We start from the raw sequence: 27,271 nt of genomic DNA on the forward strand, positions 1-27,271 counted from the left end.
GTTGGAGGGCAGCTGTGCAACCTCCAGCAGCCCTTAGCATCTGTTGCCTGAGGCCCGAGGTTAGTCATGGGGACCAGTGTCCTGATGATGATGGAGGCTCCATTTAAATCACTGCCTGATTAGTAAGACCAGCATCCTAGAGGTTTCTTCAGTGTGTTTAGGATCCTGACATTTTCAGAAAACAATGCTCCAAGATTACCATGTAAAAAAAAAAAAAAGGGATGACCTTTTCATTCCTTTTTATTCATTAAAAGAGGCCCTTGGCTACGAGGCCCACAATTACCACTTAGAGAAAGATGCGGAAATCACACTTTATCTATCCATCTGCAGCTTGCCTCAGCAAATTGACCTCTGAATTCCACAGAAAGTTCTTTGGAACACAGCCACCTCTACTGCATCCTCAGAATTGTTGTTTTTCTTTTCTTCTTCTACCCTGCTCACTAAATCTAATAAAGATTCTTTATGAATAAGTGCTTATAAGCATCATGGAATATCAAGAATCTTACTACCCAAACAGAAAGAGATATAAACAATGAACTAAACAAAAACAAACATCTATATGGCCTTTAATGTCTTTGCACTTACATATACTCGTTTAATCTGCACAAGCTTTCTATGAATTAGGTGTCAATATTATTCCCTTTTTTACAGATGAGGAAACTGAGGCTCAGAGAGGTTATTTGCCTAAAATAACACGGCTATTAAGTGACAGAATTAGGATTTGAAGAAAGAAGGCTGACTCAGAGTACTCTAAACCACTTTACTATACTGAAGAGTCTAAAGGAAAACAAAAACTTAGTTGTAAATTTAAGAATTGATAGTTAAAAACTGTAATCATTTTTAGACATGCAACTTGTTGGTTTGAACTCTGAGGATAGCCATATTGAAGAAAATGAAAATCTGTTTCTTTTATTTTTCCTATCACTCTCAAGTAAGTTCAAGTTTCTCCTTGGAATCAGGTTTGTTTTCTTAGATGCCAGAAGTTTTGGTAGTTGTGCATATGTACACTGCTAGTCCCATTAAATTTTTTCTTTATGTCTTCTCTTTGGAGTCCTTTCCATTAATTTATTCCCATGTACCCTGGAAGGTGAAAGCTTTATTGTATGAAAATTCACCTTGGACATAATTATCTGTACTACTACCATTTCAAGATTTGTCTGTGCTATTTGTTTCTTCATTTCACAAGTAATACGGTTATGTATCACTAAACACATTTATTGAGCATCTATTGAACAGTACATTAAACACTGTTCTAGATGCTAAGAATTAAAAAAGAAAAAGATGAGATATACAAGCTATGTTCTCATGAAGCTTATGATCCAATGGAGTGAAACAACACTCAATATGTATTCAAAATAAATATACAAGGGAAGTTCAGATTATGAAAATACTTAAAAAAGAAAAAAATAGAAAGAACAGAAAGATGGGAGTAAAGTTACATTAGGTGCCAGCCTAGTAGACAGCTTTCAAGAAAAGATGGGTAATGTAAACAGAGAGAGGCAAATTCTAAGAATCAGAAAGAAATGCTAGAGACCAAAAACACTGTTAACAGAATGAAGAATGCTTTTGATGGGTTTATCAATAGACTGGATATGGCTGAGGAAAGAATCTCTCGGCTTGAGCATATGACAACATAAACTTCTAAAACTGAAAAAACAAAGAGAAAAATGAGTAAAAACAAAAAAGAACAAAACATCTAAGAACTGCAGGACAATTACAAGAGGTATAACATATGCATAATGGGAATACCAGAAGGAGAAGAAAGAGATAAAGCAAGAAACAACGTGTAAAACAATAATGAGCAAAAACTTCTCCAAATTAATGTCAGATGTCAAACCACAGATCCAGGAATGTCAGAAAACACCAAGCAGAATAAATGCAAAAAAAAAAAAAAAAAAAAAAAAAAAAAACTACTCCTAAGCATATTATATTCAGATTACACAAAATCAAAGATAAAGAAAAAATCTTGAAAGAAGAAAAAGGAAAAATATACCTTACCAACAGAGAAGCAAAGATAAGAATTACACCTGATTTCTCTCAGGAACCATGCAGGCAAGAAGACAGTGGAGTGAAATATTTAAAGTGTTGAAAGGAACAACAACAAAAAAATCCCTAGAATTCTATACTCTAAAAAATTATTTTTCAAAAATGAAAAAGAAATAATAAAGATTTTCTTAGACAAACAAAAGTTGAAGACATTTGTTGCCAGTAGATCTGCCTTGCAAGAAATGTTAAAAGAAGTTCTTCAGAGAGAAGGAAAATTATATATGTCAGAAACTCTGATCTATATAAAGAAAGTAAGAGCACTGGAGAAGAAATAAGTAAAAATAAAATAAAAACTTTATTTTTCTTATTCCTAATTGATCTAACAAAACAGGCTATTCAAAATGATAATAGCAACAATGTATTAGATTATATATTCAAATGTATATATACATATATTGCGTTTGTATTCTTATATATAAGTGAACTGAATGCTAGCAATGGTATAAACCATGGGAGGGAGAAACCAGCTTTGCCTACTTCTCATATAATGCCTAAGTCATTTTGTTTTGTTTTCTTCTTCTCATGTCATGCTATTTTAGACCTTGCCCTGCTTATATCTAGTTGCTGCTTTTTTTCTTTTAATTTTTAAATAGCTATTTGGTATAACAGTGAATCCCCTTCACCTTTGTGATGCCTATTTAACCACATTTGCAGTTTCTGCATATCTATTATGCGTCCATTCCTTTCTTTGTCTTTTTGTAAAGACAGCTTTCTAGAAATGGTCCATATAATCCTCAAAGAAAATATAGAATAATTACAGTGACCCACATAAATGAACAATGGGGATATGACAGAGGCAGATGAGGAAAGAGAAGGAGAAACCAGAAAAGTTATTTCTGAAAGGTCTGTGACCAACATTGTTGGCAAAGTTTCAAAGCTTTTTTTTTCTTCCTAGTAAAAGTAAACGGAGCTCTGAAGATAACTATAGACGTGAAAAATATCCAAAGCTTAAAAAAAATATATGAAAATTAGAATACAGTTTAAGAAAATGACACTACCTAAAGCCCTTTTGAAATTCACTTTTGAAATCAGTGCACACAGAGATAAATAAAGATAATTTAAGTGCATCAATAACAAATGGAAAACAAATCCCACATACAGTTTCATATTGGTTAAATGTTGTGTATAAAACTAAGCACGGGGCTTCCCTGGTGGCGCAGTGGTTGAGAGTCCGCCTGCCGATGCAGGGGACACGGGTTCCATGCCCCGGTCCGGGAAGATCCCACATGCCGCAGAGCAGCTGGGCCCGTGAGCCATGGCTGCTGAGCCTGCGCGTCCGGAGCCTGTGCTCTGCAACGGGAGAGGCCACAACAGTGAGAGGCCCGCGAACCACACACACACACACACAAAACTAAGCACAAAAAAAAAAAAAATCAATATAGTCATTAACTATCTTACCCACTGGGTATGATAAATGATAGATTAGCTTAAATGTGATCAAACTCTTTTTCTTCCCCCATCCAAAGGAAAGCACTTTTCTGTTCAAGGACCACTTAATTGAATGGTGCTGGCTAGTCTCCCTAACATCCAATTTCCTAAAGTCATTTGAAGTATTGGATTATTTAACTCAAATTCTAAGGAAGTAATTTCAGCCTGAGACAACATCTGTGTATGGAATATAGCTGCCTCATGAACATCGCCTAAATATATTATTGGATACTTTAATCTTCAGCCACTTTGATCTCTGGAAAAGGATTCATTTTCTGAAAAGAAAACTCCCCTACTCAGTTTACATTTCTTTTTAATGAATACAATATAAACATAAACAGTTTCACGGGCAGCACACCTTGGTTTTACCAAACAGAAAGTATCTTCTGAATTTTGATTGGCAAAGTATATCTCTCAAGCAGGCATAAACGGGAATTCAAGATAGAATAAAATTAGCTTCTATCTGTCAACTGTGTTCAATTTACGTTTGTATCTGATGGGTGGTATAGAGATACTGTCACTAAAAACAAAGCAATTAGAACTTAAACCCAAATAACCAGTGTTATTTTTACTTGCAATTTGAAAAGTAAATTCAGAATATTTCTACTATGCAGCTATCTAGTTTTAATCAAGGGTTCTCTTATGTTGTTTTTCATGGTTATGTAAACATTTATTTTCATTTCTTTTCAAAACCAATTTCTACATTTTAGAAATATCTAAATATATATATATTTATAAATATATATATTTATTTATATATAAATATATATACCATGTCAATATGTAACTAAAGCTATTACTAAAAAAAATATATTCACTATTTTTTCTTCCTGGAGCTGTCTGTCTTATTCCTGAATTCTAGGCCTCCTCATTCCTTTGTGTCCCCTTAAATAGTCAGAATGCACTAAGATCTAAGTTAATGTTTTTAGATACTTGATACTGGGTATTTTTATCTATTTCTTCCAAAATCCTTCTTTATTTCTTCCAGTACTCTACATGTTTTATCTTGTGTTTCCAATTTTTATTGTAATTCTATAAAGTGGCATACATTTAATTTTGTATAAGCCTGAATAGCAAACAAAAAATGAAAAATTAATCTTATAATCATATTTTCTGCTGATAAGATATCTGCATTCTTCAGATTATAAATACGTATACTGTATTCCTATATCTGACATGCTATTTTTAGCTCTACAAATATATAATAATAAAGACTTTTTCTGCAGTTAGGTTTACAAAAATGACAAGAAATCAATATAGTTCATAGTATTAATGGGCTTTTTTTTTTTTAATGGACCATTTCCTTTTCTTAAAGTTTCAGTGGTTTATTCTTCTCCGTCTTTCTTTTTTCCTCTGGGATCTACCCTGATGCCCTAAACATCCTTTCTCAGGCCACTCTTGAAAAGTAACTGATGGCAGATGGACCTTAGAAGTGGGGTTGGGGACAATTCCAAGCTCTGTGAAAGTATTGCCTTTGGATTTGTACTGTATTTGTAATACATGTGTACTAGTTTATATAGAGAAATATTCCATGAAAATTGCTGAGGCAATTTATTTAACTAGCTTTTTTGTTCTTACTTTATCTTTAATATGAACGTTTCCATTTGAAGTATTCTGAAAGGTTTAAGAAGTTGAGCAAAACACACCCAATATGATTTCTTACCAATTAAATGATCTTTAATTCCATCATCTATAATAGAATTATTCACATATCTTTATCTCATTGTCCATTTCATTCACAGAACACCATGAGGGTGATCATTTTATTATTTTTTTATTTTATTTCATTTCATTTTACTGTGCTTTATTCCACTGTAAAGGCAATAATGCCAGTGTGACCTGAACTTTATCTCCCAAGCTGTCAGAGTTTATCGAATAAAAGGTTGTAGTTTAAATTCAGGACAATCCGCTGTCTGACCCCCATCAATATTCTTTCAATCTCTTTCACAGAAATTGATCAGGTCAGTTGGGCAATATTTTTTTTTTCTTACATCATCTTTTATGGTAGTAGCTTGACAATCCATTTATTAATTGACATAGGTTTGTTGTAAAATCTTATAACAAGATTTTTCAAGTATGGTAGATGTATTCATTTCAAAGGACTAGTTTTAGTATGTAATTCTACATTCATTAGTTTTCATACTTAAAAAAATTAAGACAATACAGTTCTTATGGGATTAAATATATATTTTATATATTTTTTTTTCTGGAATATATTTCTAGAATCAGGAATCTTCCTTCAACTCTAATTGATTCCGCAAGTAGAAAAGTTTGAGATTACAAATGATTTTTTATCTATTTTTATCTGTTATCTATTGCTCTTATATTTGCTTTTATAGTGAAGTGCCTGAGATTATTATTACTCCCCTGGCCAATGTAACTTTCCCTATATCCTTTAACAACTGATTTTTTTAAATACCGACAACTGGTTGTTATAGTTTCACAAAGACAAACTAAACCAACTTGATCATTTTTAGTAAGTTGATATAATAACATCATTTTTATAGTATGTGAAAATATCTAGGATGTACAAAAACTACAAGCCTTTTGTAGAGCATAAATTTATATATTTATTTTGTTCAGGCTTTTTTCTATAGTTATACACTAGCCTAGAACACAAATCTTTTGGTTGGATTTAATGATCCCAAAATGCTTTATTCTGAATTGCATAATAACATAAGATATTAATTTTTTCTCTTAGAGGGTAGATTGCTATTCACAATGACAACATAAATTTCTGTCTTGTGATTTTTTTATACTTAAGTGACTATTATTTTTGGCTTTTAGCTTGTCACAATCACTAGAGAAAAGTTACTAAAAAGATTATTCTGCGTTTTCTAGGTCCTTGATATCAATTACATATTTTTATTTTAATATAAGAAAGATAAGATATTATTAAATGTGAAAAAGCCTATAAAACTAAGTTTCAATGCTTTTAAAGAACCTATGAAGCTGTAATACTATCTTTCTTGTTCTCAGATTAGGTTCATATAGTCATTCCTTCTATTGTAATTCCATACATACATAAGAAGGAAGAAATGAAAAAAAGAAGGGAGGGAGGGAAGGAGGGAGGAAGGAAGGGAAGGAAGAAGGAAGGAAGTAAAAACTAGAAGGGAAGGAAGGGAAAAGGAGGAGAGAGAAGTGAAAGGGAGGAGACAAGTGAGGAGGGAAGGGAGAGGGAGGAAAGGAAAGAACTCTCAAAGGTTTAACTTTAATGCCACAGAGACATTTCTCCCATGTGAATACATGTATGCCTTTTTTTTTTTGAAATTGTTAACATGTTTTAATTTCTCGATTTTTCTACATATTGCTTTGCCTACTTTTTTTTTTTAAACATCTTTATTGGGGTATAATTGCTTTACAATGGTGTGTTAGTTTCTGCTTTATAACAAAGTGAATCAGTTATACATATACATATGTTCCCATATCTCTTCCCTCTTGCGTGTCCCTCCCTCCCACCCTCCCTATCCCACCCCTCCAGGCGGTCACAAAGCACCAAGCCGATATCCCTGTGCCATGCGGCTGCTTCCCACTAGCTATCTACCTTACGTTTGTTAGTGTGTATATGTCCATGACTCTCTCTCGCCCTGTCACAGCTCACCCTTCCCCCTCCCCATATCCTCAAGTCCGTTCTCCAGTAGGTCTGTGTCTTTATTCCTGTCTTACCCCTGGGTTCTTCATGACATTTTTTTTTTCTTCTTAAATTCCATATATTTGTGTTAGCATATGGTATTTGTCTTTTTCTTTCTGACTTACTTCACTCTGTATGACAGACTCTAGGTCCATCCACCTCATTACAAATAACTCAATTTCATTTCTTTTTATGGCTGAGTAATATTCCATTGTATATATGTGCCACATCTTCTTTATCCATTCATCCGATGATAGGCACATGTATGCCTCTTAAAACTGATAGGCTGATTGAACAGCTAGTGTGGAAAGCAGTCTGGCAATTTCTTAAAAAAACTGAATGTCAATTACCGTATGTCCCAGCAATTGCATTTCTGGGCATTTTACCCAGAGAAATGAAAACTTATGTTTACACTAAAACCTGTACACAAATGTTTATAGCAGCTTTATTCATAAAAGACAAAAACTGGAAACAACCAAGATATATCTCAATTGGTCAATGGTTAAATTATTATATAGCAGGGCTTCCCTGGTGACGCAGTGGTTGAGAGTTCGCCTGCCGATGCAGGGGACACGGGTTTGTGCCCTGGTCCGGGAAGATCCCACATGCCGCAGAGTGGCTGGGCCCGTGAGCCATGGCCGCTGAGCCTGCGCATCCGGAGCCTGTGCTCTGCGACGGGGGATGCTTCGGCAGTGAGAGGCCCGCGTACCGCCAAAAAAAACCAAACAAACAAACAAAAAATCCTACATTTGCTACTCCCTTAGGCTGTCTCCACCCTAAATATTTATGGAAAATTTTAAGAATGAAGCTTGAAAAATTTAAATGAGGCAATATGGCAGAGGGCACTGAATCTGCAAATCAGCATATTTCCACATGTACAAATAAATGTATGATGAGTTATAAATCAGGGACTGCAGAAGATGGAAATTAATTGATGCAATATTTTCAAATTTGAATGTGAATGTGCAGCAAAGTTTCATCTTTCTTCTGAGCCAAGCAGATAATCTCACTAACTAGAAAGTTACTAGTCCTTTGACTCCTAGTAAGAAGGAAAATCTCCTGAGGACTACCTCCTACCATGTTTTAAACTGTTGGCCATCAGTTATGAATGGACTTCTTCATGAGCCAAGGGCATTTGTGCCCAGAAAATATTTTTACGTAATAAACTGTCCCCACTATCACTTGAATATGAATAATGACATAAATGGCTTAATGTCTTTTAAGGTACTTGGGGTTATTTGGGTGTTTATTGTTCAGGACCCTTAGTCCCTCTGCAGGCATACACATATACACATTCCTTAAAAATAGTTACTTTTATTGTCTTCGGTTTCAAGAATTTCCATTAATTTACAATAAGAATGTCTCTTTTGGAACAACACTAGTAAGTGAAACATATTATCTCACTATAAAAGTACTTGTGAGAAAAAAGGCTGGCAGAGTTTCCCATTAAAAAACACAAATGCAAACCAGCATGCTCTGAACACTAGAATGGCGGTGCACAAAAAAACCACAAAGATAAGTCAGAATCAACAAAGTAAAAGAGAGAAAAAACACACAGTGCATATGTTATTATAGCATTTATAATTATAATCAATAGATTATATATTATATGTGTGTAGTTGATTACAGTCAGTGACACATAGCAAATAAGGGAATGCTGTTTTAAAATGCAGCTTGACTTTTTCAAATGTCAGTGTTGAATGACTGTGAGCTAAGTAAACTGAAACAATACAGGAAGACTCAAGCGCAAGCTGATTTGATCAGGCAGTGCCCAATGTACCTTCCCTGCTTTCGGTGTGGATTTGCTTCAGTGAAACCTCTAGTGTCACAGTGATGGCTACAAACCGCCTTCTCCAAGGAGAAGTGAGGGAGGGCTGCAAGGAAAAATAGCAAGCGTGAAGAAAGGACAAGAAGTAACCACCGTGGCCACTCTCACATTGAGGGGAAATCAATGGAGGGGGATGAATGGAAGTGAGCTGCCATGGCTCTCTCTGGTCCTCAATTGGACACAGCTAATCCCTGTGACCTTTGGGGAAGCTGAAGGCATAAAGTGACCCCAATCATCAAAAGCACAATTAGAATGAAGAGCATAAAACCGTGACTGTGGTTAGAAAAAGCAGACAATGAAGAGACTATGGAGGAAATTTGTCCCTTTAGCAGCTGAGTGAATGCTGCCTCAGAGATGCCCATAATTGTTGCATATAGATGAGAGTCACTACTGGTAGGACACTTGGAGGGGGGAGGGGTGGGGAGGAGCTGGCATTTATCACGTGATCTCGGGGCCAAGGTGCAGATGTTTCAGACTTTCCCCACCTCCTTCCAAGGCACCAGCAATTTCTGTCCCTCTTCAGGAGACAGCCAAAGAAGGGCAAGAATTGAAACAGCAGTAGGCAAGGAAAACAAAAAACAAAAAAGGTTGCCTTAAGAGTGAGGAAATCTGTAGGGTAATTTCAATTTCAAGTGTTGGGTTTTTTCCTCAAGAAATAAAATTGAGTGAATTCATCCTTGTCAGCACAAAGCAAACAAGCAATTAGGCAAACTAAAAAAAAAAAAAAAGTGTGCAGTTCGAAGGGTCTACCATTTGGATGAAATGCTGCCTATGTGTAAAAACTTCCTGAATGATTTAATGGGGAATTTTGTGTGAATAGATGCTGAAGAAATGCAATGAGAAGACATGATGTAACATGGTTAGACAAAAATAAAATTTTCAAAATCCATTTTTCTGTTGAATTTTAATTGATGCCTTATTCGCTTTCTTCTCTTACGTAAACTCAAACTTGGCACATTAAAACAGAAATAGAACGTGCCTTTCTCACTTCAAGAGGCAAGTATGTAGGATTTTTTTTCCGTTAAGAACTATTAAATGATCCCTTTAACATTGATTTTGAATTTACATGAACTATAATAATAGCTAACATTTACTGACTTCTTATTAGGTGTCTAGGACTATAGTAAGATCTTTACACATATTTGCTTATTTAGTCCTCATAACACTCCTGTGAAATCGATCTATTATTTCACATTTTGTAGATGAAGAAACTGAGGCCAAAAAATGAAAAGATAAAATAACTTGTCTAAGGTCAGAGTGTTAGCTGATGGCTCCTAAATATTACACTGTATTGAATATCTAAATAAACAATCATACCTACTTATTTGTAGTGATTCCAAAATGCTAAGTAAATTAGTTGGTATTTTGACTGAATTTAACAAATCATGTGGATGTTACTTAAATATCATTCAACATGTTAACTAGCAGCAGTGATTGGAAACATGCTTTATCAACACACTTGAAGGAAATGGTAATACATTTACCCATTCTATGATGAGAAAAGAGCATTGGTTAAAAAGATAAAGAGGTCTGAGTTTTTATTCAGATCTCAAATGTTATCACCATACCCCCAAACCAGATTTCTCCTTCTACAAAAGAGGAGTGATTCTATTTCTTCTTGGTCCCCAACATCATTTTAATGCTATGTAAGGAGTACTCCATTAATGCACGTATTACTACTGTGCCATTTCTGCCCTTAAAATGCAAGATGTGTCTGTTCATACAACTAGGGCAGCTGGGGCCACCACCTGTTAACTAACTTCAAGCACCACTTAATTAGCCTGTGTTGAAGTTACCGTATGCTTTGACTGGAAGGGAGTGGAACAGTAACAGATGCTAAGCACAATAAAAGAAAAGCCCTTGAATACCAGGGCAAAGTGGGTGGAGAGAATAACAAAAAAGTCAACAGACGGAGAGAGGCAGAAATACTAGTAAAATGGACCAGAAATTAACTCTCACAGATAAAGTTCAAGGGAGCAAATCTCTGCAGATTAAATTCTGTCCCACCGAGGTATCTGTCACATCGGACGTAATTGAGGATTTGATTTGAGCATTTTGAATATAGGCGGAATTCAACTGGACAATTGGCTTAGTTTCTCATTATATAAAGAAATAGTCATCATTTATTATTTCCATGAAAACCTCCATAACTTTCTTAGACCAAACATCCAGGCATCGAAGAAAAAAAACATGTTGTCATGATGAAGCATAATTTTCCTAATTACTTTAAGAGCTCTGTTTGTCAGTGTTTCCACTAGAAGAGATCTGGAAACAAATGGTTTTAAAATTATGAGCATTTCTCCTTCAATAGAATGATTTCCATACAGAAGGCACTTTATCTTGTTGTTTCAAATTAAGTTGAATTTAAATGAGTTAAAAGCATCTTCTGGTGACATTTGTATTCTTCTGAGTTGCAGCCTTATCCATTAATGCACTTACCTTCCTAACATTCAGTAGTATATTTTATGTTAATAGAATTTTTATAGATAGATAGAGATATGTAAGGAAGTGTATATCTTTGTTTTTTATATTTTTGCTTAAAGATAGGTTAAGTCTCTATTACTTAATCAGATTTCATTGGCCTGGTGTAACGAGATATAACCCAAATTAGCTCAAACAAAACTGTACTTGAGACTTTTCATGTAGTTATTTTTCCATTTTTTTCCACACCTGTAATATTTTTTCAAATTCAAAAATAGAATACAGCATTGGCAAATTCCAAATTTGTATTATATTACTTCAGTTTCAAGAGCAGCCTCTCAGAAAAATGCATTCCATTTGTTCAAATCAGGATATATCTACATTTATATCTATATCTGAAATTACTCAAATCAGAGGGTGCTCAAAAGAGCAAAAGTACAGTTCACCTACCTGGCAATATTTAAATACTTCTCTTGTTTGTTTATATTACAACTTCTTTTGGTTTGGGGAATTATCATTATTTATTATACTTTTCTTTATATCCACTTTATCATAGGTAGATATTTGTAAATCACCCTTTTTTAACATGCAAGAAGGACAACTTTTACCAGTAAAGCACTCATCTGATTTAAGTTAAACAATATTCTATTTCCTAGAGTATATATCGACATGGGGAGTGGGGAAGGGAGAAAGATATTATTCTATGAGCAAAAGTAATTTACCATAATGCGGTTTTGAATTAGATTTATAGTGATTATAATTTTAGCCATATAAGTGCATAACAAAGTCCAAAATAAGGAAATAATTGATATTCATTAAGAAAAGTTACGTCCATCTTAAACTCTTGACTCTAGCAAAACTATTCCTCAGTGTTTCATCCAATCATTCAGCAAAAATGTATTGATTATCTGCTCTGCTCTTAGCACTGTGCTAGGGCTAGGCATCCTAAGAGTAAGTCATGACCCTGTTTTAAGTGCTCTTAAACTTATACCAAAACATAAATCTTTGTTGTTGAAGAGTAACAAAAAAAAATGTAGTTGTCAAAAAAAGGGAATCTGAACTTATCTTGATTTTATTTAGTCAGTAGTTCAATCTCCAAATCTATATATTTAAAAATATGTGGCAGAGCCTTATTTTAATAATAAATCCTATTTTAGTAATATTTTACTGTGTATTTCTAGCTGAAACACAACCAACTACCTTATAAACTATTTTATCTTGTCTATAGAAGAAGACAGTGAAGAAACCCTATGAAATGCTTAATGGAGCTCAGAAATAGATTTGTGAAATTACCCAATCTTATTGTTCAGCGACTGGAAAAGAATCACTAACATGGTGTCCCATTGCCTATGTGTTATTGTAATTCCTTCCAGTTCCTAGAATTAGATTGGTGAGTAAAGAGAGTATAGTAAAATAGGGTATAGTGAAAAGAGGTGGTGATTTGGAGTCAGAAATCAGCTGGACTCAAATTCCAAATTCACTATTTACTAGTTGCATGACAAAGGCCAAAGGAATTCTCTGAGCTTTAGTTTCAGCATCTCTAAAATGGGAACAATGATGATACGGATCGTGATCATGATGATGACTATGATCTTGATAGAGCTGTAAAACTTACATGAGAAAATATACATACATATAAAGTGATGTGGTTCATATTAAATAAACTAAAGCATTGTATAAATATTACTTGAACGGTTTTTGCTTCTGTTTCTTCATGTATGATTCAGTCAGTTGTCTAATCAAACCAGAAAATGAGACAAAGCACTAGAATTTAATTTGAGGTCATTGTATGAAATCTTTTTCATTTAGTACAACCCCAGCATCTTAGGTCACAGTTACAATAACCTAGTTTATCGTGGAGATTATTTTAGTTTAGTCAAATACCAAACCACTCAATCTTTTTTTCTTCTCAAAGGTGTTGGAGGATAAAGTCTTCAAATTTAGGAAGAACCATCCATTCACTAAAAATTTTATTTGAATACATATTTTACATCAGTTTTAACATTCTAACTTATTTTATCTCGACACATTTTCTAACAATCATTAAGTCATTATCCACATGGATCATTATAATCATGGTCCTTTTATCTTTGAAAGAAGCAACATTGATTTTCCTTATAATAGCAAAATTGGAAGTGGTTATAACACATTGTTTCTCTCTGTTACCATATTGCTGCTTTAAAATAGTTTCATTCAATATTTGGTAGCACAATTTTGGAACTTGATACATATTTTGGTTAATATTCTATAATGTATAAGCTTCTGGAAAAGTCATTCAGTCTTCATTGTGAATGAAATTTTTTTATGTGCTTCATTCCCTGATTTATTTTTTAAGTAGATACTTCTTAAAATCACCCACTGATCCTTTTTTCTTTCCATCTCTGTAAGCATAACTCTTATTTCTCCTCTTATTCTCAGTTCAAAAGACTGGAGAAAATGATAATGTAGCTTCCATAATTATTTTAACCATACATGATTAAAGCAGCTTGGGTTTAACTTGATCTTGTAGAACTGTGACACCAATTTAAAGCTTCACAAGCATAGTTTTTGTACTTAATTTTGTAATCCATTGCCTGGCTTTCTAATTAAATGTTCTCAGTATTCCATTTAAAGTACCCATTCCTGGCATTCCTCTTGATTAGTAGGAAAGAATCGATGAGAATTGATCCAATTGTAGAACACAATTCTCATATTGATAGTAGTTTATATTCATTTGCTTTTCCCTAATCTTTTATTAATGGTCATCTTCACAATGTCAATTAATGCCAAAAACGTGCACAGTGATAATGCAAATCTATAAAGAAACCAGCTTGACACTTTACAGTAGGACCAAAGGGAGAAGATATTATTTTTAACATATATTTACATAACTGAATATGACAGAAATGAAGGATAAAAATGGAAACTCTAATGTTCCGAGCTATGAATTTCACACTCAATTAAAAAAAATTTTTTTTAATAAATGAAACAATTTAAACAATAGACTTTTCTCTTAGGCCTCTGCATTTCCACAAAATAACACTGGCTACCATCGAATAATGAACAAGTTAGAGAAATATGGGTTGAATGGTAGTACAAATATGAGTCTTTGTGCTAAAAAAATATTAGCTATTTTACTCATATCACCAGTGAAAGAGAAACTTCATGGCATGAATTTCTGCTGCACATTATAGAGAAAACTTTAGACCGCTCAGTCTTCATCCACCATCCTTTAAACTTTGTGGAATGTTTTTCATAATAGATAGTAATTGTTAACATTATGCCTTATTTGCTTTAGTGCTCTTAATATACTTTTCTGAATGACTTGAAAGTAAGTTAGATAATCCACCCCTTAGTTATTCCACACGTATATCCTAAGGATATATTTTGTTTTCTGTAGATTTTAAGTTGGGTCTTAAGTGTTGATTGAATTCAGGGCAAGCATTGTTAGCCTGAATGCTTCATAGGTGCTACTGTATGTTTTATCACACAATTGTCTTCCCACTTTTAGTCACCAGCCATCGGTGATACTCAGTTTGATTATTGAGTTCAAGCGGTGATTGCCAAATCTATCCATTGTAAAAATAAATTTTCCCCTGTGCAGTTAGCAGGTGATCTCTGTGGTCATACATTGGGCCTGTATATGCTGTCCCATACCACTTTTCACCTAATGGATTTAGTATCCACTGATGATTCTTTGCTGAATGAATTATTTTGTCAGAGGTTGCTATATAATGATTTTTCTAATTTGAAGTTTCCATTATACTTTGTCTTAGGTGTTGGGGATATCTCAGCAAAGGTATTGTTACACAAAATAACGAATTTCAAATTTACCAGTTAATTTACCTTTAAAGAAAGTCATGTCACCTTTAATAAATTATTATATTTAAGGGTAAAGTCTTCTGAAAGACATAATTTCCATTGTAAAGGAAACTATTGGTCTTTATTCCTTTTTATCATTGTTGTTGCTCTTATTAAATCTGTGGAAGACTGTTACAAGAAGACACACTCGTATATAATACATCTTATAGAAGTAATGTGTATATTATATGATCATGTATTCAATATATATGTACACATCTAACCATATTATTTTTATAGATGTGCGTATATATATATATATATAAGCTTATGTATTATAGGTTTAAATTTGACATACAACCCACTTCAAAAAATAAATAAGTATGAAGCAAAATCTACCAGGAGCGATAAGCCCATAAGCCAGAGTTCAGTTTTAACTACAGATATTAACATTTCACTGAATTGCAAAATACTAAAAATGTAGCACAGTGATGACTTTCTTAACACAGATAGGGAGTATAGGGGAAAAGTAGATTGAAGGGGAAGATGATGGTCTCAGTGTTTGGTGAGAGAAGGTGTGAGGTTTCTTGGAAAACTCATGAAGCTGAACAAGCAGTGAAGATAAGATCTGGTCATTGGTAGAGCATCTAACTAAGAAGTGGAAAAAGTTTCATCATCTTCTAAAAAATAGCTGAAGCCGCGAGCCTCGATAAAGACAACTACAGAAAGCATGTTGAACAAGAAAACGATGAGGTCTGGGGTTCTGTGAAGCACCAGCATTTAAAGAGCACTGGAGGGAAATGGGCTTTGTAGATGAGGCATTAGGTTTGTATGGCCAAACAGATTAGAATTCGAGTTTAGATCTAGAAAACAGCTTAAAAAAAACTAACATGAAAAAGAGGACTTAACTGTAAAATTGGAATTGGTTATTTTGAAAAGCAGGGAAGGCCAAATGGCCATTAGATTCAGATGAGTCTACAGAGCTGATGGAAGATTGCTGTGGAGGTGTCCATTTAACATATTTCTGACCCTAATTTTATGACCCAAGACTTCCTTTTATATTGAACATGCTTTATATGCTTTTACAGATACTAGGGATATAGAGAGTACGGTAGCATTGAGTTAATTTATATCAAGTTTTGTGTTTTTATTCTAACTATGATACTGGTACAGAAAATGAAATTTTTAAATTGTTGCAGACTGAGAGCCTATCCCTGAAGTGAGTTTCACATTCTTGGTTACCGTCTGTTTATTAATTCATTTATTATCTTAAAGGAAAAAAAACCAACTGTCCAAGCCTGTACAATGTTGCAGGTCCAGTGGCAGGCTGCAGTTGTACAAATGGGAAGCAAACAGATTACCTGATCTTTGGGAATTCACAGTCTAATGGGGTAACAGACACAGATAACCCAGCACCCCTAGTGCCAGTGCATTTCTCTAAGTGTTGTTGGCTTTTATCCATCGCAGCCACACCTACTTCAATTCAGGCCTGGACAGCCCTAAATACAGATGCGGGGCACAAGAAGACCTCCTTTAGACATTGTAAGCACTAGATAATCTCTTCCTCATTATGTTCTATTCCATGGCTCGCATAATCAATATTATTTAACAAAAACTTTAAATAAATATCTTTTGGACTCTCTCCTACAGCTCACATGCAGTGAGTCCAGTGGTTATTTCCTGTTATAATTATCTTCTGACAAAAAGGAAGGGGAAGAAAAAATGAGTGAAGTTAGTAAAAATGGCATCTTTTGTTTCCTTTAGGTCTAGCATATTAGTAATGAAAGGCAGTACTAGGTAAATAGAATGTACTGCACAAATGTGGTAGGATTCATTGATGCAAAGTCTGTTCTTTCCTGAACCGAGGAAGGGGCTGGAAGGGTGATGAGTGGAAACAGGAAAGCAAATTTAGAAACCACTTAGGATGTTAGACATAGGTGAAAAATCTACTTTAAACAGATTTAGGTATCTCATTTCAAATGATAGTGAACTTCCTTTCCTCATCTCTGTTGTTTTTGTAATAATGTCCTCATTCTCAGGGAAGGTTTAATAACAAGGGGTACAAAGGCCTTATCCCCAAAGTCTTATGATACTCTACAGACAAACTGATTTGGTTCATGTCATGCATTTGTATAGCTTTCTACTGTATTTTTAACAGAGTGGTGAGAAATGTGTGTATTCACATTAAATAAACGATCCCATCATAAATTAAAAGTAGTATTTCCTTTGAAAAGGGGCATTTGTTGCCAAAAATTAGTAGCCTGTAAAATTAAGGTTGACCCTAAACACAACGTATCTTTTAAAACAAGACTGTAAGCAAGGGTGGTCCCTTAAAAGCCCTTTAATACATTTGAACAAGCACCTTCTGTTTATCTTCCTACACCAACCTCTTTTATTTAGTTAGTCTGCCTGAACAAGGTTACTTAGTTCGGGGCAGAACATTGTGCTAACACTGCCTCAAAGTACACAAAAATGCCTATTTCCCGTCCTGTCTTACTGATGTGACTTAAATCTCTGACCTAAACAACTCGTGCAAATACGTTAACAGGCTGGAGGGGTAGCTGGTGGACTGGTTCCCTGCTCTTTCACTCCCAGAGTTGATTTTAAGGACAAACAGGACAACAGCCATTGCTGGGAAGGCAAGGATGAATAGAGTGATAATGAGCCCTTTTTTCCCCTTTGGTCTGCAGAGATCTGAACCTTTTTTTGTCCTTCATTTTAGCCACACCGGGGTCATTGTATGACACATGGATTAGAAAGGAGGAAAGACAGGGACAGAGTAGTTAAATGTGCTACGCGCAAAAGCCACAAAGCAGATTCATGTTGGACTTTTCATCCTCTTTTAAAATTTTCTAAATCATCCCTGAATAGTGGCGTCTTAGACAAAATGTGTCAACCTAGCTAAAAGACTAGCAGGGACACAAAATTAATGACCCCTGTGCTGTTTCTAGAGAGGCATTACCTGCGCGTTCTCGCTGCCTCATTCATAAGTGACAGACTTTCTTCCTCGAGTAAACAGCTGTGCTTCTTCACTGCTCAGACTGAGAGATCCTCTGTAGCTGCTGTTTAAGGTGATAAAAAGCCTACACAACTTGAATGACCTATGACTCTACGGTATTCAATTTAGGAGGTACGCACTTGGGTTTTATTGTGTCTGTGTCTGCTTATCAGCAACGGAGCTAGAGCTTCAGCTCATATTTATCTAACACACAGAGATATGACGCATAGAGCGAGCAGGAGTGAAATTAGTGGTGTCACTGGGCTTCTGTGTATATTTATACCACAACTCAGCTTCTGGATATTGGAACTTGAGTGCCGTCGTGCTTAGCCTCATCTCTCAAATTCCACGTAGGAAAATTAATGTGCAATTGGGAAAACACACAAAAGCATTTCTTTTATTCGAGAAAAGTAAGAATGAATGAATGAAAATACCTATCCGGATGACTATAATATAGAATCGCAAACAATTTGGAATGTTTTCAGATATTCAAACCCAAATGTGCAAAGTTAAGTCTCCTTCTACACAGGCACTCATTTTAGTAAATTTATCTCAGTCCTTCAAGATGACAAACTGTCGCCTTTTGAAAGATGGGATGTTGCAGCGCTTTCTTTGCTGTTGCTCAGAAAAAAAGTATGACATTTTTATCATCCACCCTCTTCTTTGACAAGACCCTATTTTTCCCCACACCCTCCCCGCCCCCCCATATGAGGTACAGTCCCTGGAGTCTGTAATTGGCAGGAGATGAAGCGATGATGGGGAGTGATCACAGTCAATAGCTTTGATTAACAATAAGGTAGAAAATTAGCAATGCTAGCATTCAGCCACCCTGCCCTCTCCCTCCTCCATATGCTCCCTCAGTCCGCGCTGGCGGCCTCACAGAGGGCAGTCAGAGCCCTTCACCAGCTTTGAAGTGCAGCAAAGGTGCAGGCAGAGCAGAGAATTAGGGAAATGAAGAAGTAGAAACTGTAAGCCATGATGCTGAGATCTTCGAATGGCTTAGTGTGCCGCAGGAGGGGCGAGGATGAAGTGTGCTGTGTGTTGTCCCTGTGTGTTTTTCTGTCACATGTGGATTTACTTGTGTCTGGACATGCTGTGATCGAAATGGCAACTACTGTTACTACTGTGACCCCATCAGCAGCTCTGGTGTTGTTTCCGACAGACCCTGAAGACGTAGAGAGGGGAAAGGACAACGGGACGCCAATCCCCACCTCTGATAACGATGACAATTCGCTGGGCTATACAGGTAGAGTGTTTCTTTCCCAAATACTAACTGTCCATTTCTCCTAAAATACCGCCACCTCCATCAGTCATCAACCACCTGTATAAAATTATCTTTCTAATCATCCCTGCTTCCAGCTAACAATCCCAACAACTTCTTGTCCTCATTTTCCAGACTTTATTCATTCTTCAGGTGGGAGGTCATATTGCTAAAGGAAACAGTTTGGGGAAGAGAAATTTAACTTGAAAACTGCATGCATTCTTGTTGCCTATTTTTAATGTAAAAAGATGCTTATGAGCCTGAAACATTGGTATCACTAATATGTTTATTTTCTTAGAGATTTAATATCTAACTAAACTGCTATCAAAAGAAATAAAAGACTACCTTCAAGTAATTAGGGTTCAAAATTATCTGTACATTTGCTTTTTGTTGTTCTGCCTGAAGTCTTAACAACAACAGAAAGCAAACTCTTAACAAGAGTTCTGTAAATCATAATTACCAACTTGTATCTCAGGATTGTGTTTGCATGACATTGTTACCTGATCTACAAACCACTTCTTAAATAGATGCATGTATATGTCAGCATAAAAGTAACAATTTAGCTAATTGAATATGTTAGAAATAATTCATATTACAGATGTCTAAGAATGGTTAGCCTGGAAATATGTAAATGTTTCAGGCAGAATTTGTAAGCATAGTTATGAATATAGTTGCGTAAGTTACACATCTGAGACAATTTGACTAAAACTTCAGATAAAAGCAAAGAATGAAATACAACACTTTTAACACATTGAATCAGATAATGATGTGACAGGGGTCTTGTTGTAATAGCAGGTATTTATCACGTTCTTTTCATTAGTTCTTGTTAGCACAGTTCATAGATTTTTGCCAGGTTGTGGGCTGTAACTAGGTTGTGTGTGTGTTTGTGTGTGTGTGGTGAAGTAGCTGGGGTTAGAGGTAATGGAGAACTGGTCTGTCTCATTACAATCTTACAGATGGTTGTGTTCAAAAGAGAATAACCCAACAGATACACTTCACCTTGGTATAAAATAATAAACGGGTACCTTAGAAGCATCCTCACTATATTCATAGTAATAATTTTCTCCAATATTATCCCTCATCTACAAAATTCAGGGTTTTAACATTTGGAATAAGTATGCAAATTAATAGCACCTTTACAGGCAACTTTAATACTTATATTTATTTCAGTCATAGATAACTCATTCTCATTTCCCCCCTATCTTTCAACATAAGAACTGAGATTAAAGGACCAACAAATCAAAGCCCATTGGTGGTAAGATGGTGAGGGAGTTGGTATGATGATACTTTTCCAGAAACTTAGCTAGAAGAAGCCTTGTAAAATCATTTGTTAATACCATAAATACTGAGGAAGTTCGTGTTTATGAAAAGAGGAATCCAACATAGTGTTTTTCTCAGGGGATCCTCATTTGCCAATGCATCTTAGTTCAATTCCCTTGTGCTCACCCAGTCTAAACAACTGCATTGTTTAGATACACTAATAGGGTTTGCTCTTTGTCTTTTATGAATTTCCTGAAAATTATATATAACCAATGCATAAATCATGTTGGAGTGTTGATTTAAGAGAACCTCAATAACAATGCATTTAAGACTCAATGTAGCATTTTTTGAATTTTTCATTCTTATTTATTTTTCTCCATCGGATTAATCAGTAGTCAGATTTCTGCTATTAAACATATCATTAGATGAATTAATAGGAGGAGGTAGTAAACTTATAATGACTGGTATACTGGGTGTTTATTTTTCAGTACATGTTGCTTCATTTCGTTGAGCTAAATGTGGGATTCTTCTTTCTCCTCCTAATATTCATAAATTTAGAAGAAAACCTTCTCAGAGGGAGCCATACAATTCTGGAAAACATATTTTTGGGGAACATGAAACAGTCCCAAAGAAGTAGATCACCAGTTCACTAAAATTCACATCTACACACCTCCGGTTCTCCTTTTTCTACCACTACAAAGAGTACAATTTCCACTGCGAGCTAATTTGTCACTACAACATCTGCTCTGTTGCTCAAACCATTTGAGACCATCACTATCAAATTGATCCATCAAACTAGAATCCATGGACCTCATATCATACACATGAATTTATTTTTTATTAATGATTTAGTGAACAAATGATAATCTTTTATGAATAGTACTTACTGCTTAAACCATATGCTATACTTATCTAAATTATATAAGGGATTTCATTAAGAGGCCCAGGAAAATATAGTAATATAGAGTTTACGGAAGAAAGGTAAATTGATTCCTTTTCTCCTTACCATCTTCAGATACAATACTATAAAGTCATATAAGGTTTGAAAACATTTCAGTCTCTCTCCTACTAATCAATGAATACAGAACAATTTCTAAGATAGCATGGTGGTGTGTTATTAAAGTGAACTTATACATTTTTTACAGAGAAGTAGCCCATTTCCTCTTTAACTGGGTCATAAATATTGGGGATTATTTAACAGTCAAAGTATATAGACTTTGTTGCAACAACAAGTAAGAGGGGATTTCAAATCAGCACTCTGTGAGGTCAGACAGATATCCCAAAGAAGTCGAATATGGAATGATCAATTATTTTTTTAAAGGAGCTCCTACAAAGAGTACATTGTTCATTGACTGGAAGTACATATGGTGTTTTACAAATATGAAAAAACTAAGTAATACGTCCAAGAATATTTAACTATCTGCAATATACACAGAATTCATGTATAGCTTTAGTCAATGACACAAAGTGTAGAGAGAAATTTATCAATACATAAAAATTTAGGGAATAAGTGGGAGCTAATGACATCCTAGTAGCATGCTTAACATTTTTAGAGAGCAGATTATTAATTAGAAAGGAAATTAACTTTATATGGGTTTTGAGTACCAAAGAAGTCCACAAATTTGATTTGTAATATCTAAAATATATCCTTTTTCCCCATTTCTACATACTAAAGATAAGATAATGCCCCTATCTGCATAGGTCTGTTTTGAGGGTTAGCTTCCTATTTTTACCGTAGCATATTGGGAGAAAAACTAAATGTAAATTTGAAAATCTGAAAACTGAACAGTTATCAGAATTATGTCAGTATCAATTTAGATAAAGATCTAGCCACAAAATGTCAGAACTTCCAGAGTAATTTCAAATGGGGATAATGGAGTCTTCTACAAACCAACACTACCTCCAAATAAAGTTTGGTTATAATTCTGTTTGGTAGGAAACGAAATATATGCTTTCTTATAAAAAGAAAAAAATCTTGGACAAATTAGTATGTTTTCCTATATGCACACAAATAACATCCCCCAAACCATGTTCACCTCACATTGTGGAATCTCAACAGGTAACTGTTGTTAATTGACGAGGACATTGATTCTTCTGTCACTCTACATTCTTAATGGTATAGGTTCCTGATTAAAATCAAACAGAAACTTCATTGAGACATGTGCATGTTTTTTTAATTTATGTATTCATACTAATAACTAGCCTGTATTATCCCTTCATATGTGCTATGAAGTCTTCTAAGCACTTTACATGCAGTAACTCATTTAATCCTCTTAACATCCCTCTCAGAAAGATGCTCTTATTAATAGTGACAGTGTCTGATGCCTGCTTCAATACTCCAGAAGAGAAATAGTCCAAAATTAATTACACATTTTCCAACATCACAAAGGTTGGGAGAGATTGTTGTGACTATAAGCTACAGTTGAGAATGTAGTTAGAAATTAAATAGATTAGCCATGTTCCTTCTACACAACAGCAACAGTGCTGGTAACCAATGTTTTAGGTCTCTGCTGTTTCTCATCCTAGATTCATTATTATCACAATAACTAATGCACATATTGTTTAAATCAAATAAGACACAAGCTTTAAACAAAAATAAGTAGGTCCCTACTCCATCTCCTTATTCTTGAACCCACTTCCCCTCAATCTATCTTCTTACTCTGTTAGATGTTTCTTCTGATAATTTCCTTTATATTTTAAATAAATTGCATCCACAAATACTTCTTGATTTGTCAGTTTTATACATTATCTAGTAAATCTTTTTTTTCTCCCTGTTCTTCCACTACCACATTCTTTATTAAATTAACAGTCAGAGTTTACATTGGTAAGGCTAAGCAAGTTGTCCCTATGTGAGTTTACTGCAGAGCCAGTAGACTACTAAAATTGCATTGCTGGGCTTCCCTGGTGACGCAGTGGTTGAGAGTCCGCCTGCTGATGCAGGGAACACGGGTTCGTGCCCCAGTCCGGGAAGATCCCACGTGCCGCGAAGCGGCTGGGCCCGTGGGCCATGGCCGCTGAGCCTACGCGTCCGAAGCCTGTGCTCCGCAACGGGAGAAGCCACAACAGTGAGAGGCCCGCGTACCGCAAAAAAAAAAAAAAAAAAAATTGCATTGCCATCTTTATGTAAGACTGTTCATTTTCTGGAGTTAATAATTGCATTTTAACTTCCTAAATGCTTAATCATATCCAATATTCCATTGATCTGAGGTTTTTTTCAGATGTTTCTCTCATGAAACCCTCCATGTTTTTGTCTCAAACTGAATGGTTTGTCTCTAAACCTGGGACTTTCTTTTTTGTTTTTTTAATTTATTTATTTTATCTATTTATTTTTGGCTGTGTTGGGTCTTCGTTGCTGAATGCAGGCTTTCTCTAGTTGCAGTGAGCGGGGTCCACTCCTCGTTGCGGTGCGTGGGCTTCCCACTGCGGTGGCTTCTCTGTTGCAGAGCACGGGCTCTAGGCATGCGGGCTTCAGTAGCTGTGGCACGCAGGCTCAGTAGTTGTGACTCCTGGGCTCTAGATGGGCTCTAGAGCACAGGCTCAATAGTTGTGGCACACGGGCTTAGTTGCTCCACATCATGTGGGATCTTCCCGGACCAGGGCTCAAACCCGTGACCCCTGCATTGGCAGGCAGATTCTTAACCACTGTGCCACCAGGGAAGCCCCTGGGACTTTCTTTTATCACTCTTTTGTGTTGGTTCTCCTATTTCCTAGATCTCACTTCTTCCACTTTCCTCGTTTATCCTCTTTCTAACAGAAGCCTAGTCTTCTATTAAAAGCATAGCACAAAAAAAAAAAAAAAAAAAAAAAAAGCATAGCACAATAAAACTTTTAAAACATCAAGAACAGAGTTTTACTGTAATGTGCTTTGTGGTAGCTTGTCCATGTTTGCTTGCTTATTTGTTTACTTTGATTATGCTGGGTACTGAATGGGCTCTTTCAAATTGGAGGATCATTTATTTTAGTTATGGGAAATTTTCTTAAATTATTTTTTAATAACACCCATCTCTCTATCACCTGTTCTGGAATTGCTGTTAGTCAGACTATGGACCTCTTAGAATGATTCATTAAGTCTCTTGTCCTTTCTTCCCTAATTTCTAATTCTTTGTTGTTTTCTCTCCCACTTTCTGGGAAACATCCTTGATATTTATTGTCTACCAATGCTTTTAGCAGAATTTTTTATTCGTTTATAATGTAACTTTAGTGGTTACATATGTTTTTAAGTCCTTTATATTTGGCTGTAGAAAATAACATACTAATTTACAAGTTCATATAAAATACCTGTCCTACTTTTTATGAAATATTTGGGTGATCATTTATTCATTTACTTAAGCAAAACTCACATGTTGAAGTGCCTACCCTGGGGAGGGCATTGTACTAGGGACATAGGGTATTTAATATTTAAATTTGTTAAAATCAATACCATGCATGACTCTTCCTTGGATCATCATGTCTGATGGACCCCTCATTAACTTGCTCTTTGCAACTTGTGCATCATACTTTTGTGCATCATAGGGAATTAATAAACATTTACTAAAACGATAAACCATCTCTACTTTCTATTGACCCATATTGGGAATAAAATCATAGCATCATATCAATTTAACCAATCGGATTAGCCTTTCAAAGTTAACAGAAAGAAACACATTTTTTCAGATTTATAAAGTGGTAAAATCTGTGATTTGTTTGGAGTGACCTCAGTTATTAGGCAATTCTGCCAATTCTCTGAAAATATGAAAAAGAAGCAAATAAGACAGAAGATTGGGATAATGGGTTACATTTATGTATAACACTCCAAAATTCTTTCTTTTTGAATTAAGACAAAAAGAAAAACTGATTTTATTTTCATAATAACTGACAATAGGGAGTAGACATGCCTAACTCTGCCTTCCTGAAGTTTAAGGGACATAGAACATGGAAGTTCAAGTGGATTTGAGCATTGAAAAGTAGGTTGAACTCTAACAACAATGGAATTCTATGAAAGAAGATTTCAAAGCAGTCTATGTCAATTATTTTTTTTAATTAAAAATCAAATTTTGTGTTGTCCTCACATTATTAACACTAATTATAATTCCAGTGTTTTTCATGAATGTTTTGGTGATTTAAGTCATTCCAAAAAGGTGTTGACTAAGGCATTGACTGTTATACTTAGTATTTTATAACATTTTCAATCTTGTAAACTTTGCAGCTAAATATTTTGAGTTTCTGTGGTAGAGGAGGAAAGAGCACAGTGTCTGAGCTCCTATAAAATGGCAAAACCTTGATTCTAATAGGAAAATTTCATCTAATTTTATTTTCTTTAGTTAGAAGTTCCAGTGGAGAAAATACTTTTCATGAATAGTGATTTGAATTTTTGAAGGAATGCTTTTGATTTTTTAAATATATCCCAAAGTGACAAATTTTAGAGATGTGTAGATAAGTAGACACACTCAGAAACACAAACTATGCAGACACTTTTTAGGTGTGAACGACATCCTTAGGACAGTGCACCTATACATATGAGGGATTCAGTTTAAGAGTTTTTTTAAAAGTTTAAAAAATTTTTAAGAAATAAATAATTCTTGTGTTGTAGAAGCTACAGTAAAATGCACTCCCTAATTATCTTGGTAATTCAGTAAGAATCTTCATTTACACAGAAATTTATACAAAATATTATTTTAGCTTACCTATTCTCCACTTTAACTACAGAGGCATGACTTTGGAAATGATTCCCTACTAACCTAATAAGACACATCCCAGTCTCAGAGCCTTCCAAGCAGCATCATGCTCAGCTTCCAGCCAGGAACTGTCAGCACACAGTCATGGGTAGTCTTATCCCTGCACTGCTTTAGAACCCTGCTTAAGGTCCTATGCAAACCATCCCCCACATTTTTTGTTTTAACTTTTCCAATTCATAAAAGGGAAATAATAGTTGACATTCAATAATTCTTTTGAAACTTTAAAGAGAATTGGCTAATCTTTCCTAATCTCTAATTTTTAGAGAGAATTTTAGGCAATGATCATTTTTTTCTCCTTACAGTTATTCCTATAGAATTTTTTCACAATTCATGGACTTCAGTGCAACTTCATTTTATCAAAAGAGTTAATACCAAAAAAAAAAAAAGAGTTAACACCTAGAGGGCCATGTAATCAGTACATAAGCACTTGCTGTAAAATTATTTTACTCTTATTACTTTACATTGCTGCAAAGAAACTATTGAATCAGCTGAAGGTTGGTACTACAGCTGTGGTTAGTACCATCGTACCATAGTTCCATAGTAGGTTATGCTGTGGTCACAAGCAAAAACTATATTTCCATGGTAATACAAGATAAGTGTTCCAAGGCAATGAAACAAAAATGCATGTTTTAGTCAGGCTTAAAAGGCCAGGGGGAACTCTATTCAGTATAGTCATTCAGATTCCAGAGGCTAACAGAGATGCCCTCTTGACACAGGCTTCCATGATTGCAGCAGCAAGAACAATCATGAGCTGGCTTTAAAAGCGTCTGCATAGAAGTAACTTCTGCTCTTCTATTTATCCAAATAAAGTCACATGAACACACCTAATTTCAACAGAATAGGGAAGTACAGTCCTACCAAGACACCTGGAGGAGAAGGAATTAGAAATACTTGGTGAACAATA

Source organism: Stenella coeruleoalba (genome assembly GCF_951394435.1).
Source record: "Stenella coeruleoalba genome assembly, chromosome: 5".
Classification (NCBI taxonomy): domain Eukaryota; kingdom Metazoa; phylum Chordata; class Mammalia; order Artiodactyla; family Delphinidae; genus Stenella; species Stenella coeruleoalba.